This window comes from Pseudopipra pipra, chromosome 12, assembly GCF_036250125.1.
Source record: "Pseudopipra pipra isolate bDixPip1 chromosome 12, bDixPip1.hap1, whole genome shotgun sequence".
NCBI lineage: Eukaryota > Metazoa > Chordata > Aves > Passeriformes > Pipridae > Pseudopipra > Pseudopipra pipra.
Genome location: NC_087560.1, coordinates 2,889,756 through 2,905,463, shown reverse-complemented (window position 1 = coordinate 2,905,463; position 15,708 = coordinate 2,889,756). Strand labels below are relative to the sequence as shown.

General features: G+C 44.2%; 1 protein-coding gene across 1 annotated transcript in view; it reads left to right on the top strand.

Moving 5' to 3' along the window:
- Window positions 1–15,708, top strand: part of SKIC8 (SKI8 subunit of superkiller complex) — a 110,115-nt gene that overhangs the window by 78,242 nt on the left and 16,165 nt on the right. The gene's annotated exons all lie outside the window — the stretch shown is intronic.

Genomic DNA, 15,708 nt, shown 5'->3' with positions numbered 1-15,708 from the left:
CTATCCATCCCTCCCTCCCTCCATCCATCCATCCATCCATCCATCCTTGCTGCCCTCTCCATCCATCACTCCCTGCCCGCCTGCCTTGCAGCCCCCCGGGAGCCTCCTGGGGCTGCCCAAGCAGGAGAGCCCGGCTGTCAATTGTCCCACAAATGGGGGACGCCGAGGACTTGATGACAGGCCCCAGAGGCTGGCAGGGAAGGCAGCGGGCAATCCAACCAGGTGCAGCCTCTCCAGGCTCTCGGCGGGTCGATCCCTCCACGGCACGGCCGAAGCACAGCAATCCATGCCAGCGAGCTCCCGAGCTCCCACACTCCCACATCCCGGCGGGCCGCACACCTGCCAGCCTGGCCAGCCCGGGGTACAGCCAGCGGGCCACAGGGTGCCAGGGAGAACAGCCCTTCCCAGGGCAGGAGATTGTTGTGAGGAACCTGTCACTGCCCCTAAGCCGAGCCTGCCCCTTAGAGAAGGGTGAAGGACAAAGAGATGGACAAGAAATTCCCCAGCCACAGCCACCCAGTCCCTCACTGCTCTGTGGTGCTTTGAGAGCAGGTGGATACAGGTGTGGAGCTGGAAGTTGTTCCTATGGCATCAGAAAGAACAGTGCCCATGGTGGTCACAAGCTTTTATGGAGAAACACATGAAGCTATTTCACACTGACTTAAATTAACACCAGTGTGCTGCAGATTTGAGTGCTGCTCTGTGCCTCTCAGGCTTTCCAGGACCACTCCCACCATCTTTGCTTTGAATCCCTTAGTTTCAGGTCAAAGATGCTACATTAAAGCTCCTTATTGCAGCTGATTTATCCACATAATTAAGGGGAACAGTATTTAACAGGTTAAGGCATATGGAGGTTTTCTGCTGCTGTTGTGCATAAGGAAATACTCAAATCATCCAGAAGTCTGTGATTTCCCAATCAGAACAGAGCCAGATGTGTTTAAATTACAGGAAAACCTTTGCTGAGCCACCTTCACAGTATATTCACAACCCTTCTTCACTTTTTGGACTCTCTCTGTAAAATGAACACATAGGTTACCTGAGGTGTGTATAAAATGTGTTTGCTCCTGGAAAATGAATAGATCTGGGAGTTACTATGTTGGGCAGGATTCTCTGGTTCCTATATGCTGAAATTTGCCCTCATTTTTTATGCCAGTAAGAGTTTTACCCGAGTAAGAAACATAGGGCAGAACCAAATATTTGTCTGTTGATTGTCACTCTTTTTTTACTGAGTTTTATTTCTGCCTTTTCAGAAGGATACCCTGGAGACCTGGCATAGTTCTTTAACTGAAATATTTTGATGGAAAATCTGTTGGGTTTTTTTTTTTCCAGGAAATTAAAATTTAAGTTAGGAATATCTGTTTTCAATAACAGGATTTCTTTAAAAAGAAACCAAACAGAACAACAACAGAAACCAAAAACAAAAGCCAGAGCACGAAGCATTTTTCAGTTTTTTAGTAAATGACAATAAATTAGTCCCCCATATGAAATACTTGTTTAACAATTCCCAGTTGGCTCAAAGAAAAACATTTGTGGAAAAAAAAAGACAGACACACAAATAATTTCCCTATTGCAGGGAGGTTTAAGACTTTCAAACATAATGCTGCAGGCCCAAAAAACCCACACCAAGTCTGTGTATTGCTATGAAACACTGAAGAAAAACCCTGCTCAGTATCTCGGTTCCAACTTCCCAACTGTACAGCTGAAAATACGCTCCCATGGTCCAGCCCTGCTTCCAGAACCCTGCAGAATGTGGATTCCTGGAGTATCCCAGTGATATGGCTCAGTCTCTGCAGGACAAAGTCCTCAGCTACCCATGAGAATGAGTCTGAGCAGCACAAACCACACAGGAACATCTGTCTCTACCTGAGGAAATGCGTCGGCCCAGAAGATTTTAAGGAGGGACAATTTGGTCTTTAAAGGACCTTTTAAGTTCCTTGACTGTTCTTTCGTTTGCTGCACCACTGATACAAACAAGAACTACTCCAGCAGATGCCACCTGAGTGTTTCTAAGATGTAGGCCTTGGTCCCAGGGGTTGGACTGTGGCCACTGACCTATTTCCTGAAGTCCAGGAGGGAGCCTTCAGAATACCCTTCATCTAGAATGTGCATCAGGCTGGAAGGAGAAGTGCCTTTGGTCAGAAAAGGCTCCATTTTGCAATGGCAGCACATTGAGCCACTCACCCTAAATACATGGAATCAAGTTACACCTTTATTTACATTACAATCTTATCTAAAGACCGTGAGGTACCCGTTCCACCTCTGCAGCACAGCTGCTAAACCAAAAAGCCAGTTGGGCTCGGGGGTGTCTCACTGGCTCCCTCTGGACACGTGTACATGTTCACACCTTATTTATCTAGGGAGGCAGTTTCCTTCCAGCACTGCCAACTGCAGACTTAGCAGCTATTTAGAATTAGACCTGAAAGTTCAACCCCAGAAGGAGTTGTCCCTCTCTGGGACCGAGGGGGCACTGCTGCTGGCACAGGAGGGAGACAGGCACGAGCATCCCAGAGCCAACGTCTTCCCTCTCACCAGCAGTTCTTCATCTATGTGCAGTAGTTGAACAAATCACCAACAGGCATTCCCCCCTTACTCTTTGAGTTACATTTTTTTCCTGTCCTTTCTCTATGCTTCTTCTCTTTTCTTTTAAATAATTTATGTTTTCCCTCTCTTTCTCAAAAATAAGCCCTCGTGTTTCTCTGGATTTACTAATTAATTTAAAAGCCAGCAGGAGTTGAACTCCAAACTCATAAGGAAGCTAACTTCACTCCAACAAAAGTTTAAAAGCAAAACAACTCTATTATTCCAGTCACTTAGGACAGCCAAAGCTCAGTGAGAAAAATGGTCTTTTTGTTTTTCCATTTGGTGTTTCATGAAAACATTGTGGATTGTAATGCCATTGCATTGTGGAATACAAATCCCCACTTAGGCTGGGAAGGCAACACAGGGAGATGTAACTTCAATGGTAACAAATTTCACGTGGTTTATGCACTAGTTACACAGATTACTTATGCATATAATAATTACATAAAAGTCAGTAAGAGCTGAGTTTCTGTTTTACAGGCTGTGATCGTATCAGCTCAGTGCTATTAGAGTCATTTGCATGCTGAACTGTTTGAAGGAAAGGGAAGGAAAAGATAAGGAAGAAAATATGGAAAGAAGCTTAAAGGAAAGGAAAACAGCTGTGATGTAAGACTCATAAGGAATATAGCACTGTTAAAAAATAAAAAGGCAGAATGTGAATTAGGATGGGTTTACTGCGTGTCTGGGATCACTCAAATGAAGGACTGAAACAGTATCACTATGGCAGATATGACTCAAATCTCTGCTGCTATAAAGTGAAGATCACAAAGCTGTGCTGACTTATATTAGCTGAGAATGTTGCCCATAGACTTTACTTTAGCCCTCTCACAGATCCTTATCCTGCCACAGCAGCAATAGGAGATGTTTATCAGGTCATGCTGAAACAACCCAGACTAAATGGCAGTTTTACTTTTCTTTCAATCTCCTTCTGTATGTAATTTTCCCATTAATGTTATGGAAAACAGTTTGATTTTCTAAACATGCCCCTCAGCACTTTTTCCCCTCGGCATTTATTTTGTTTACCTGAATCCCCTCAGGCTGAGCCTTCCCTGCAGATGGACCTAATTAATCTTTCCAACAGTGCCTCTAAGACAAAAGAAAGTAATATATGTACAGATGGGCCCAGGGCACTCCATCATCCATACAAATAAGTGACCAGTAATGGGACCAGAACTATCCCCTTGAGGTTACTGGCTGACCACTGGGAACTCACACAGGGCTCAGTGCAAACAATGGATTGTATTTGCTAAGGTGGTACCCTAGGTAAGGGAAAAAAAAAAAAAGAAAAAAAAGATTGGTTTAAGGCAGAATAAATAATAAAGAAATAAATTATTTCTGACGTGAATAAATTATACAACTGGAAGGCAAATTGCCATCGTAAATTTACCTGCCAAATTAACTCACAGTGGGCCCCCAGCAGGACAATGGGTGAAATGTAATACCAATGTATGGGGTGGAACAGCATTGCTGCAGTGCTGCCTTGTATCTCCTACTGCCCTCTCCTTAAGCTGAAAGAATACCCACTATTCCCAAGCTAAAATGCTGGAGGGATTTCCAGGGCCAAGGTATCCTTTTGGTTTTTGAGACCTAACTAACAGGAAAGGAAATGAACTCTTGTGCTGTTAGAGGCAGACAGGAAAGTGTCTGCCAGTTTTACGTTCATTAAGAAAAAATAAATATTATCATTTTAATTCCTTCCCCACAACATCCCCTTCCAAGAGGAATTAATTGATCCTTGTTGTCTTCCACAATGGGGCTTTAAGCTGGCCACCTGCTCCTCCTATCTTCCGATCTGCTACAAGAACACAATAAAGTTGAGAATTGTTTCCTTAACCAAAGTAAAATTCGCTGCTCTGACTCTGAAAACAAAGGGAGTTTGGTTGTCTTTTCACTTGGGCATTAATTCTGCAGACTGCTGAGCAATTTGACCCCGACCCAGCACGGTGTGGTGGCAGTGGCAGTCACACAGTCACCATGGGCTGTGCCCTAGAGGTGCTCCTGGGTGTGTTTTCCTGGGCCAGGACCAGAATAAAGCCACAAATATCAACAGAGAGGAAAATCAAGATCACTCGGCCTCAGGCTAACGTTCTGCCTGTAATACAGATCAGTTTAGAACACTGCTTTGGAAAACCACTTACAAACTGCTAAAGACTTGTGCAGGAGGGTCATACTGAGTAACCAACAGCCAGCAGAGATTTTTAGTAGCTGGACCTCTTAATGTACATTTGAGCAGTTGCAACGTAACAAATCTGAGAGTGTTGGGAACATAAGTGACATTACCTTCTGTCCAAGCTGTCCAGCCATCACCAGCTGCCTTACACAGTTCCTGTCTCCCAAAAGTCAGATTCTGCATGTGGCTTGGCAGCTGAAAGGGAGTCATCAATCCCCAAACCCTCCAGTTCAGATAAAGAAACAGGGCAGAAAGTATCAGTTTGGAAGCAACACTAACAATCTGCCAAGTTTAAAACACGGTATTGTATGAGCAGGGGAAAAAAAAATCTATTCACATGATGAAACAGAGCTTTCTGGTTTATTGGGTAAGACAATGTACTTCAGAAAGAAAAAACTAAAACAAGGATTTATTGATTTCAGAACCCATGGCCTGGGGTGAAAGTCATTCTCTGTGCATTACGTGTGTTTTAATGGATTTTTTGTGGAACTGTGAGTCAAGGATGCCTCTCTGAATGAAGAAGATCCCGGAGAATCCCAGCAGACTTTTGGCAAAGTAGCAAATAAGATATTAACCTCCTTTTCTCTTTCCCCAGCTTTCCTCTCCTTTAGCTGAAGGAAGCAAAATAGAATAGTGCATTCAGATTGTTTCAACTAATTTTGGTGATGCTTCCCTTCAGCCCAACACCTTCACTTCAGACAAGACAATGAACAGCTCTTTAAGCAGCCAAGTCACTGGCACTTGTTCACAGGCAACCTAAGGCAAGGACCAGGCTGGGAGAGCAGAGGATGTGAGGCAGGAGCTTCCTGGGCTCCTGATGTTGGAAGATAACTGTCTACATAAACTTCTAGGAAATAAAACCCATCCAGCTTCAAGCCAGAGTCTTCCACAGCTATGCCCAACAGTCAGGAACAAAGTTCCATTTTTAAAGGAAATATCTCATGTAATGTATTTATTGGGTGTCTCCAAAGGTGCACATCAGAGGCAAGGGGCAGAGTTGCTGCTAAAGCAGCTCTGAAAAGCCAACCTCTCCTTTGAGCTGTGCCTGGTGATTCCCCCCCATGGTCACTACAGCAAACTAACAGTGTGAGAGCAGCAAGAGTGCTGCTCTGTGTGTCACAGCCTTGCTTTGCTCCTTCGGGCTGTGGCATTGCTGGGGTTTGGTTGTTAAACTGGAAACCCTCCCTGTAACCTCTAATGCAGAAGAGTTGTTTCTTTTTCATGGAGGGGTTACCACGACAGGAGAAAGCAGGGGTTTCACACAGGCTCTCGGGAACTCAGCAATTCTCATTTGCTTGAACAAAAGGCATTAATAAAGCCATAGCTGTCAATAGAAAAGGAATCAAACTGTGCCAGCTCTCTGAAGACAAGGCAGGGCTATTAAGACTGACTTGCTCAGGCAGATGGACCGAGCGTGGTCACTGGAGATTCCTAAGGGATCTTCGTCTCCCGGGATAGAGGACCACGGTATTTCCCCCAAATGTCCAGAAGAAGAATGAGTGAATTCAAAGGATTATATTCTCATTTAGGTCTGGACTGAACTCCCACCAGGGCCATGTCCTGAAGCTATAGAGGCCATGCCATTTGCACAATCATGGTGCCCTGACCTTTGTGTATGTGCTAAATTCAAAAGTTTTCCACTACATCTGGCAGACAAAAAGAAGATGAAGAAACTCCATTTTCCCTTTCCTAACAAAACAGAGTATTTAGCATTCCACAAAAATTATAACCAGGAAATAGGGATCTCATCCGTTAATTCAATTTAAAATTCCAAATGTTTTTTAAAGGTTTTTGATCAGCCTGTTTCAAAGCAATAATCAGTCTAAGCGTTTGAGTTAGTTCTTACTGATATAAAGAGCTATAACTGAACTAGTTCAGGGAACGGATGACAATTTATACTGTCAGAAGATGAGGTCCAGAAATATGTAAGCCATAGGTGTTCTAACTCCTATCAATCCTTCTCCCAGTTTTGTTTTGTCTTGCTAAACTTTGCTCAGAAAATGACCTTGAGTACAACTGCTCCTTCCATTGTTAACCCTCTGACCTTCTAAACTAACATCCTTTGCTCTTTCTAATTCAGAAGGTTTCTGGGGCTTATTAACTGAACGGGCCAAGTGACCGTTCCCAACAGAAACCAGAGGCCCTGACAACGAGGTCATTGTTTTCCAGGCTTCCTCCCTAGTACTAGATCTGCAGATTTCAGACTGAAAAGGAATAATGCAGACATTCTTTGTCTAAACATTATCTGGAAAGCATCAAGATAACTCGAGCCACTTCCTCGCCAATTAAGATTAGAGGGGTCATCTCTAGGGACCTAAGTGATTATGGCCACAGTTTTCAAACTTGGATGATGAAATTTGTAGCAAACTTTATCATGAGGCATCTAAATAAAAGCACCTCAGCCTTCAGAGTTAATACTATTTTGAACTCCCACTGATGTCAGTCAAAAGAAAGGGTGCTCAGCACTTCTATGAATCACAGTATTTTTACTCCTGAGCCTCACTGTATGCTTGGGTGAATAGCTGAAAGCAATCAAATTTGGGAAGCATGAACAAAATTCTCAAAAGAAGATGTTGCATTTAGGCTTCTACGTTTAGATTTTAGGACCCACAAGCTCTTTGTATAACACATCCTGGAAAACCAGGAATTCTGGGCAAGATACAGGGCCATACTGCAGGGGCTTCAGTCCCTCAGGAGCTGCAGACCACGTTCATGCAACCCATTAGTACAAATAAGTCACTTTTTTTCACTTTGTCTCCTTTTCCCAAGAGCCCCTCCCGCAAAAGAGGCCATTAAAGAGCTAAGAATGTAGGAAATCAATTCTGCACGTCTCCGAAGGTCTTTGAAGCCCTCTTCTCTCGGAGGTGGTGTGTCCTGGTTCTCCCGGCAGCACCACCTAGTGCAGAGCGCGCTCATGTCAGCGCCGGCAGCTCTCCCATCTGCAGCCCAGACGCCTCCAGCCCGGAGCAGCTTCCTACGAGCATCTTCCCTCAATAATGTTAACAGGAAAAACATGGGAGAAGGACAGGATGTTGTCTCAAGTAATTCCGAGGTATCAGCTCCCAGGGTAAGGCTGGGTGAAACACCGCAGCTGAATTTCAGGAGGGTATTTTGATGAGAGCTGACAAATAGGAGGTTTATTCTATAGGTACACTATTAAAAGGGAATTGCTAAACTTTAGACTTGGTTGTGCTGGTAGAATCTCTTCACTCTTCAGAAGAGGTGGCAGAAAAAGGGGCCACGGTGAAGCTGCAGGGATATTTAAATTTTTATTTTAATGTAATATTGGTTTATTTTGCAAAGAACAGCGACATCTTTCCATGTCAGAAACCTAAACAGCAATCCCAAACCACAAATTTTTAGGGCAAAAAGCTAAACACTTCCTTTTTACTATTAATTACTGTGGGTCACTGAACAAAGAGCCCTCCCCTCATCTGAACTCAATTTCTGTCACCAGACTGTCAGAGGGCTCTGGTTTCCAGCCCATACAAGAGATTCTCCCTTTAGAAGGGAAAAAAGGAAAAAAAAAAAAGAAAGACTTTTTTTTTTAATATATCAATTAGTTTTTGTGACTGGGCAGATGGGTTACAAAAGAAGAAATGCCATTACATGCACATTTTAAAAGCCGTAGTCTACAACCAAAAGGAAAATTCAATAGTTCCATGCAAACAGCCAGACCTAAACCAGGAAAGACCACAGACAACACTCATCTTTTTCAACTCTTTTCTAATATTCCATTTAAAAGGCCCTCCCAAGACTAAACCCCCCATTATGCCATATGCTAGAGATGTAATTCTGCGTAGATTTTTCCCTTCATAAATAAAGGTAAATGATATTTTCTTGGTCCAAACAGGTCAATGTCCGTATCTGGGAGCCAGGCTGGCAAACCTCTGTGAAAAGGAAGGCTACATGCCTGAGCAAGATCTCTAAAGAGAAATGGAGCCCATATGTCAGAGGCACAACTTCAGAGTAGCACAGCTGGAAATGAAGACATTGGAGCATATTGATTAATTTGGATTTTGCTTAATGAGCTATGACAGAAAGGCACTAAGTGCATCTTCCTGTCTGGAACAGGAGGGGCTCTGCTCATAACACCACTTTGAATGGAGTCTCTCTATTGTTTTTCAGTTTGGTTTCTGAGATTCTGTGATCCACTGCCAGAGCAGAATTAATGAAAAGACTTTCACTAACCAACTTAGAGGGGGGTCAGTAATGGAGGCTACTTCCTTGGACACAGAGATGCTCCGATATCAGAAGCAGGATTGCTGGGAGGGCTGTCTGTGACCTAAACCAGGAGGGAAAGTGAGGAATTTCAAGGCAACTAAACTGCCTTCAGGAGCTTGTTGTGCTCCAGGAATCTGAGCTCACTGCCTGGGAAGGGCTTGGTGCACCACAGATTTCAGTCAGTGTGGCACTGCTGGGGCACAGGGGTGGCACAGGAGGCAGGATGCCCCGGCAGTCAGCCCACGGGACACCAAACACCTCTGCTTCCAGGTGCCACATGTGGGAGCTGTTCCTGCAAAGTGACAAACCCAGCAGGAGCCTCGATCAGTGGAGGGAACGAAGAACTGGGCAGGATGCAGGACCTCGTTTCGGTCCCAATGGAATCCTGCTCTGCAGACAAGGCACACAAGGGCAGATTGTGGCACCAGCTCCCATTATCTTTGTCCTGCATTATCACTGTTATGCATGGGAAGGGTTTGCTGGTCTTCTCAAGTGACACCAGCAAACCTCTATGAAAAAAGAACTATATCTTGCTGCTTATGATTTGGAGATAGCCCAGATCTACATACAATATTTGCCTTTGGGAAGTGGGCTGAGCATTGTGGACTTAATAATGAAACACTTAACTCATTAGAACAGTTACAGACACAAAACACAAGGTTCACCTTCCCTTTGAAGGTAAACAGCAGATAACTCCTTCTGACTCCCTGCTGTTAAATCAGACCTTCAGTCTGATGATTTATTCCTTGCTTCACAACGACACTGCCTGTAGCTGTGATTAGGCAGAATATACTTTCACAACAACCTCTAATGTGCTTCCCGTGTTTTTTAGACTAATGACTGTGACAGCACAGTTTGCTGCTGGCTAAAGGTTTCAAATTCTGTTTTATGTGACAGTTCTGAAGGCTTGGCTGTACCATGCTCACATGCAGTGAGGGGTGTGACATTGGCTCTGTATAGTGTGGCACACCACCAGTCACTTTGGGCAGGAAGAAACCCCACAAATATGATGTATTATGGGGTCAAGCCATTGCCTCACACATCTGAAATGACTCACACTGGTTCAGCTGGCACACATTGCAGAGGGGGTGCCCAACCTTGGGAAGGGCCAGGCACAAAACAGGGGAGGTGTTGGAGCAGTCATACTCTATGATCCTGATGAGGGAACCAGCCTGTGCAGTCAGCTCCCAAATGTCATTCCTTCCTGTGGATGCTGTGACATTATTACATCTGACAAGAAGAGAAGGTGGGGCACCATGTAAAATATGAAGCAGACTCACAAAGGCCATGAAAAGTGAGATGGGAGCAGGAAGGATAAGTGACACACTGAAAAGACAAACTGACAGCTGACTACCTCTGTGGGACTCTAACTGAAGGTGTGCCAGTGGTACAGCTTCCTGAAGCAGGAATTAAAAGCCGTCAGTACCTTGCAGAATCTGTAAAACTCGATTTTTGTTTGGCTCAGACCTTGGTTCTTCCCAGTGAACCTGCCAGTAAACTGGAAAAAAAGGATCTACACCGTGGTCTCCCAGTTCTAAATGTGTATCACAAGTGGACTGTAAATAGTATGTAACACCAGGCAGGGCTCATGTAGCAGTAATGAAGTGCATGAAGTCCTGACTATAATGTGTAGGAGCCTGTTCCCTGCTGCCTGTGGCAGCCCAGCAGCAGCACACCAGCACTCTGCTTTCAGAACACATTAAAGCCTTGCATCTCCTGGCCTTGGGCACTGACAGCAGTGGGAAAGAGAAGGTCATTTACTCATGATACCACTGCTTGTTTGGAGTGGTTGTGCTCCATTGACTCTTTGTGATCCCCAGACACCAGGGAATGGTGAAGTGGATGAGAACATTCGGGCAGCGCCGTGTGCATGTGTGGAAGATGAGGGGAGTGTCAGAAACAGTCACTTTACAAAGCCATCAGGCAGCCAAGCCAACGCTCTGGAACAGTTTTGAAGTTCTTGGCATCTCCCCCAGGCTAATTGCTTCACTTGTGGGACAAAAAGAAATAATTGATATTTGGAATTTTATCAGAAGAATATGAAGAAAAATCACGTCCCTTAGCCTGCAACTTAAAAGAACAGTACTGTAGGGATCTAATGTTCTATTACTATCTATCTGAATATTATGTTTACATAAAACTGATATAATTTAAAGGTGCCACAAACTAAGAAATGCAATCATATGTGTCTGTGACTTTCCTGCAAATTCCTGTAAGTGTAAAGAATTGGAGACAAAACATTGTTCTGATAGTATTTTCAACTCTTTTAGTCTCTGAAATGTCAGCTCAGTAAATTCTGGTGTTTTCTTCAAACCCTGTCTGGAGCCAGCTCTGCCCTGTAGGGTTAGTTTGGGTTTGGAGGTGGTAGGGAAAGCTCCTGAACATTACCCAGGACTGTGCATGGTCACTGTGGTCCCCATGAACATGCAGGAGCAGGGTCACAGTGTTTAGTTGTTCCACATCCCCTTTTATGTCTTTATCAATTAAACACTACAGAGAAAAGCATTTAAAAAAAAAATAAGAGAAGTGGTAGCAAAGCCCCAGACCTGCAGGAGGACTCCAGGCAGCACCTCCTTCAGTTTTAACTCCTTGCTTTAAGCTGGTTGGGTTTTCTGTGTCTCATCAGGGTGCCTGTTTACAGCAATAGGATGAAAGCAAACTCCCACTTTCAGTGACAGGCCACAGTTGGATTTAGTAAGGAAAAAACCCTGGAAATTAAATTTTAAAACTTCTTGTTATATCCCCATCCTCACATGAAAGCTCAGTGACAGAACAAGCCCCTGGGTCAGGCAGGAATAGAAAATAAAGAAGATGCTACTGCAGTTCACGTCTCTGGGGGAACCCCTGTGGCACAAACCTCCATGGGAGGGATGTGGCACAAACACAGCCCTTCCCTGCAGATGCTGCTGCTGTAGAAAATCAGTATTTCTCTACCACTTGGATCAGCTCTGTGAAGATTAACTCCTGCCAGAAGGGCTGTCACTGCACTGATATCTAAGAAGTTCATCTGACAGAAAACCAAATAATGTCTTTCTCATACATACACTTTTGTCTACAGCACCTCCTCACCACTCCTCCCTGACACACAGCCCAGTGCAGGCCAGAATAACGGAACTTCACCTGTGGGACTGATCTCTCTCCTTCAGTGGAGATATTCAAAAACCATCTGGATGCAATGCTGTGCCATTTTCTCTGGGATGACCCTGCTTGAGCAGGGAGGCTGGACCAGATGACCCACTGTGGTCTCTTCCAACCTCACCTGTCCTGTGATCCAGTGCTTTCCCTGTTACACAAGCATTTAGGAAAAGGCACTGTTTTATCTGGAATATTATGAAGATTCAGCTGTTTGCTCTTGCTTTCCTTAAGTGCATGTCACATTCATACTCAAAGAGTATTTTCCAGAAAGCTTAGAAAGGTGCTCTCACATGAATGCACTCGTAATACAATTGACAATGGGGGAACATACTCCAAGGGAGAAGATAAGGAAAAGCAGCTAATTACTTATTTATGCCACTTTCAGTGTTTAAGATGTGTTTTTACATCACAGTCTACATAAACCACTGCTTTTCAATATTTCAAAACCAAACTTTAGTGATGTCCAACTACTCCACAGTGGTTAGTGCTAATTTTCTGATAAAGCATAATCCACACAGGAACAGACCCTGGCCCACTGCACAAATAAACAAACCAAACAGAGATGTGCTATTCTTCATCATGGCAATGAATTTCAGCTGCTGTCCTAGGAAAGTCTAAATCTTGGACTTGAAAGGAGCTGTTTTGTTCAGAAAAACTGTTAAATCCAATCATCTCTCCATGACTGCAGGATTCTCTGTGGCCACAAGAGCTATTTCCAGCTGATATCATGATAGTTAATTAAGTCTCCATTAATGCTCATTTTAAAGCAGTTTCATCATTACCAAGAATGACTACTATTAACTGCAAAGAGCACAGCCCTGGGCACAGAAAGATCAAAGAGTAATAAATCAGCTTATTGGCTCAACGAGGCACTTTTAAATCTATCCATAACTGTCTCTGAAAGCTCTCTAAACCAGCTAATGGTGCAGTATTGTAGTTGTGATTGTACAGGGGTTGTTTTAATTATGCTAATTATTCACAGTTTTCTTACCCCAGTTATTTCCAGACATGAGCTGATGGATGCTGCAGTGGGGGCATCTCTTTAGTGCATTTGTAACGCTGCTAACGTGGGGATACATCTGTTCTGGGGACTCTGCTCTTTCAAAGGATGCTGAGTTTGACATCCATCCAATTGTTTCATCTGGAGATTATTTATTTTATAATGATGATAATAATGATAATAATAATAACAACTCAGAGCAGATTTTCCTGGCCTTACTCAAATGGGCTGTATGCAATCTCTCAAGGATGCCCAGTGAAACCAAAGAGGCTGCTCAGGACAAATGTACTGTTGCACGTGAAAAAGAGAAGGGGACTCCACTTGTAACAGCCCATTGTTACAAGATTATTGCAGAACCTTTTGTTCTGAGTGCCAGATGATAAAAGGGCCACAGTTTGTAGCTAGGAATGGTCTTGAGAGTGAAGACAAGTAGCTTGTGCTTGGCAGGATAAAGTTACAAAAGCAAGTGAGTCTGTGCACGAGTCAGAATTGTTAGAGCAAAATCATTGTGAATAGAGCAATCCAAACCATCAAGGCAGAGAAAAGAATATTATAGCAGCAGAGACTTGAGTCCCAGAGTTAAAGTTTAGCCCTGTGGCTGTCACTGTCATAGAGATATTATGGGGAAAGACTATACAAGCTTTGGAGATGGGCAGATAATAACATAGGAAAGAGGCAATGTGAATTCTGAGAAACAGATCTGAGAAATACATCCAATGGTTACGTTTTCCTCAGTGACTGGGAAAGACAAAGGAAGATAATGAGCTCTTTTTGGCTAGGTTGGACTCCAGCTGGTTGGGAGTACAGTGATTCCAACTGAAACTGGGGGGGGGGGGAAATGACATTACTCAGAGATACATAAGAGATTTACTTCAACAAATATGCCTTAATAATTACAACCTGGTACTAATTTTACACTCATTTTACCAGCTCACTTCTACCTGCAAGTACAACTGAACAACTACAGCTACACACAAGAAAGCATTTCCTTTGAAATTGTGGGGAGTCAGAAGCATCAAGGGGACAGTCACCTTTGCACAGAGCTGGAGGTCTCCAGCAGAAATCTGCAATCACCCACTGGAGTGGGGGTCTTTGGATTCATTCTGAATCCTTGAGTTTGTTCTTCCTGCTCTAGTTCAGATCTCTCCCTAAAGTCCTCTTTTCTGCAGTGCTTATTGTCCTGTGGTGTAGACTTCACTTACACTCCCCGTGGATCCTTTATCACACACAGGCCTCACAAAGGGATGCCAGTTCTGCATTCCTGGACCTCTCATATCAGTGCTTTTAATTATAACAATTTGGCAAGAAAATATGCACCTAAACCACAAGTATTATGCCTACAGCAATAATTTTTCTGAGCATGTGCATTTGCAGTGGAATGCACTGCAGTGATGGGATGGTCTGATCAGAATTCAGTTTATGGTGTAGGTTTCAGAACATAGGTCATGGATTTTGGTTTCAGCAGAGGTGAAAAGAAAACACAGCCACTCCAAAAAACCCCAAAAAGGTTATGGCTGTTCTTGAGAGGAGTTTGGCATGATGTAAAAAAAAATTTGTTGTCTTGCTGGGATTGCATCAGGGCAGGACCAGCCAGCAAACCCTGGGATTTCTCTTCTTCTTTTTGAGGTAGTGACCTAAAAGAGGGAGGAGGGGATGAAGGAAGCTCTGGAGAGGGGTGCTCATGTTCCCCAGCCACTGTTTTGCAGCAGCAGCAGTTCATGGGCACTGGCCTGCAGCTGTCTCACGGGTAGCAGGGAGCACACCCTCTGCCCTTCCCTCCAGCCCTCCTCTCCACCACTCAGAGTGCTGCAGTTCCTCCTCCCTGGAGCCCAGAGTGTGCCCACCCTGCCCAGTTTGTGTCCTCTGGCCTCAGCACAGAGGTTGATGTGACTCACACCAGCTCGACTTCCCCCCAGAGCAGCAGGTAAGGCCAGAGGCAGTGTCCCACTTCCTGGGGCTGTTTCCTCTCTCCTGCACAGTGTGCCAGTCTGAGGACAGCCAGGGCAGCCCACACCAGCCTGGGGGGTATCTCACATTTCCCAGCCCATCTTCCCCCTTGCTTATGGACTGTCTCCCCCATCTGTTTTACCCATCCAGACATGGTCCAATTAGGTTTCAGCAGTTTGCTGAAAAGTCGGTCAATGAAGTGCCTGGAAGGACCCGAGACTGCGTTTTCCAAGAGGTTAAATTCCTTTGAGGGCAGAGCCTTCCTTTGCTGCCTCACACCTCCCTCTTGAAAACATTGGAACAGTTGGGGAACTGTCACATTGGATCTTGTTACCACGCCCTAATGCAAGGAGACTGGAAAGTGACCCATTCATACAAAAAGAAAAAAAAGAAGCACAACAAAATGAAAAAAACCCCACTAAACAAAGCAAAAATCCAACCCAAACCCCCAAACCCAACACACAACCCCCCTCAAACCAACAAACAAAAAACCACAAAAAGACCCCACAACAAAACAAATTCCCCATAAAAACACAACAAAAATCCCAGACCAGCAGTAGCAAAAAAAATTTGAGCAGACATCAGTACAGAGACAGCAAAGCAAAGGAGACTGTGTTTACTCAGCAAGCTGATATTTTCTTTAAGGAGCTGG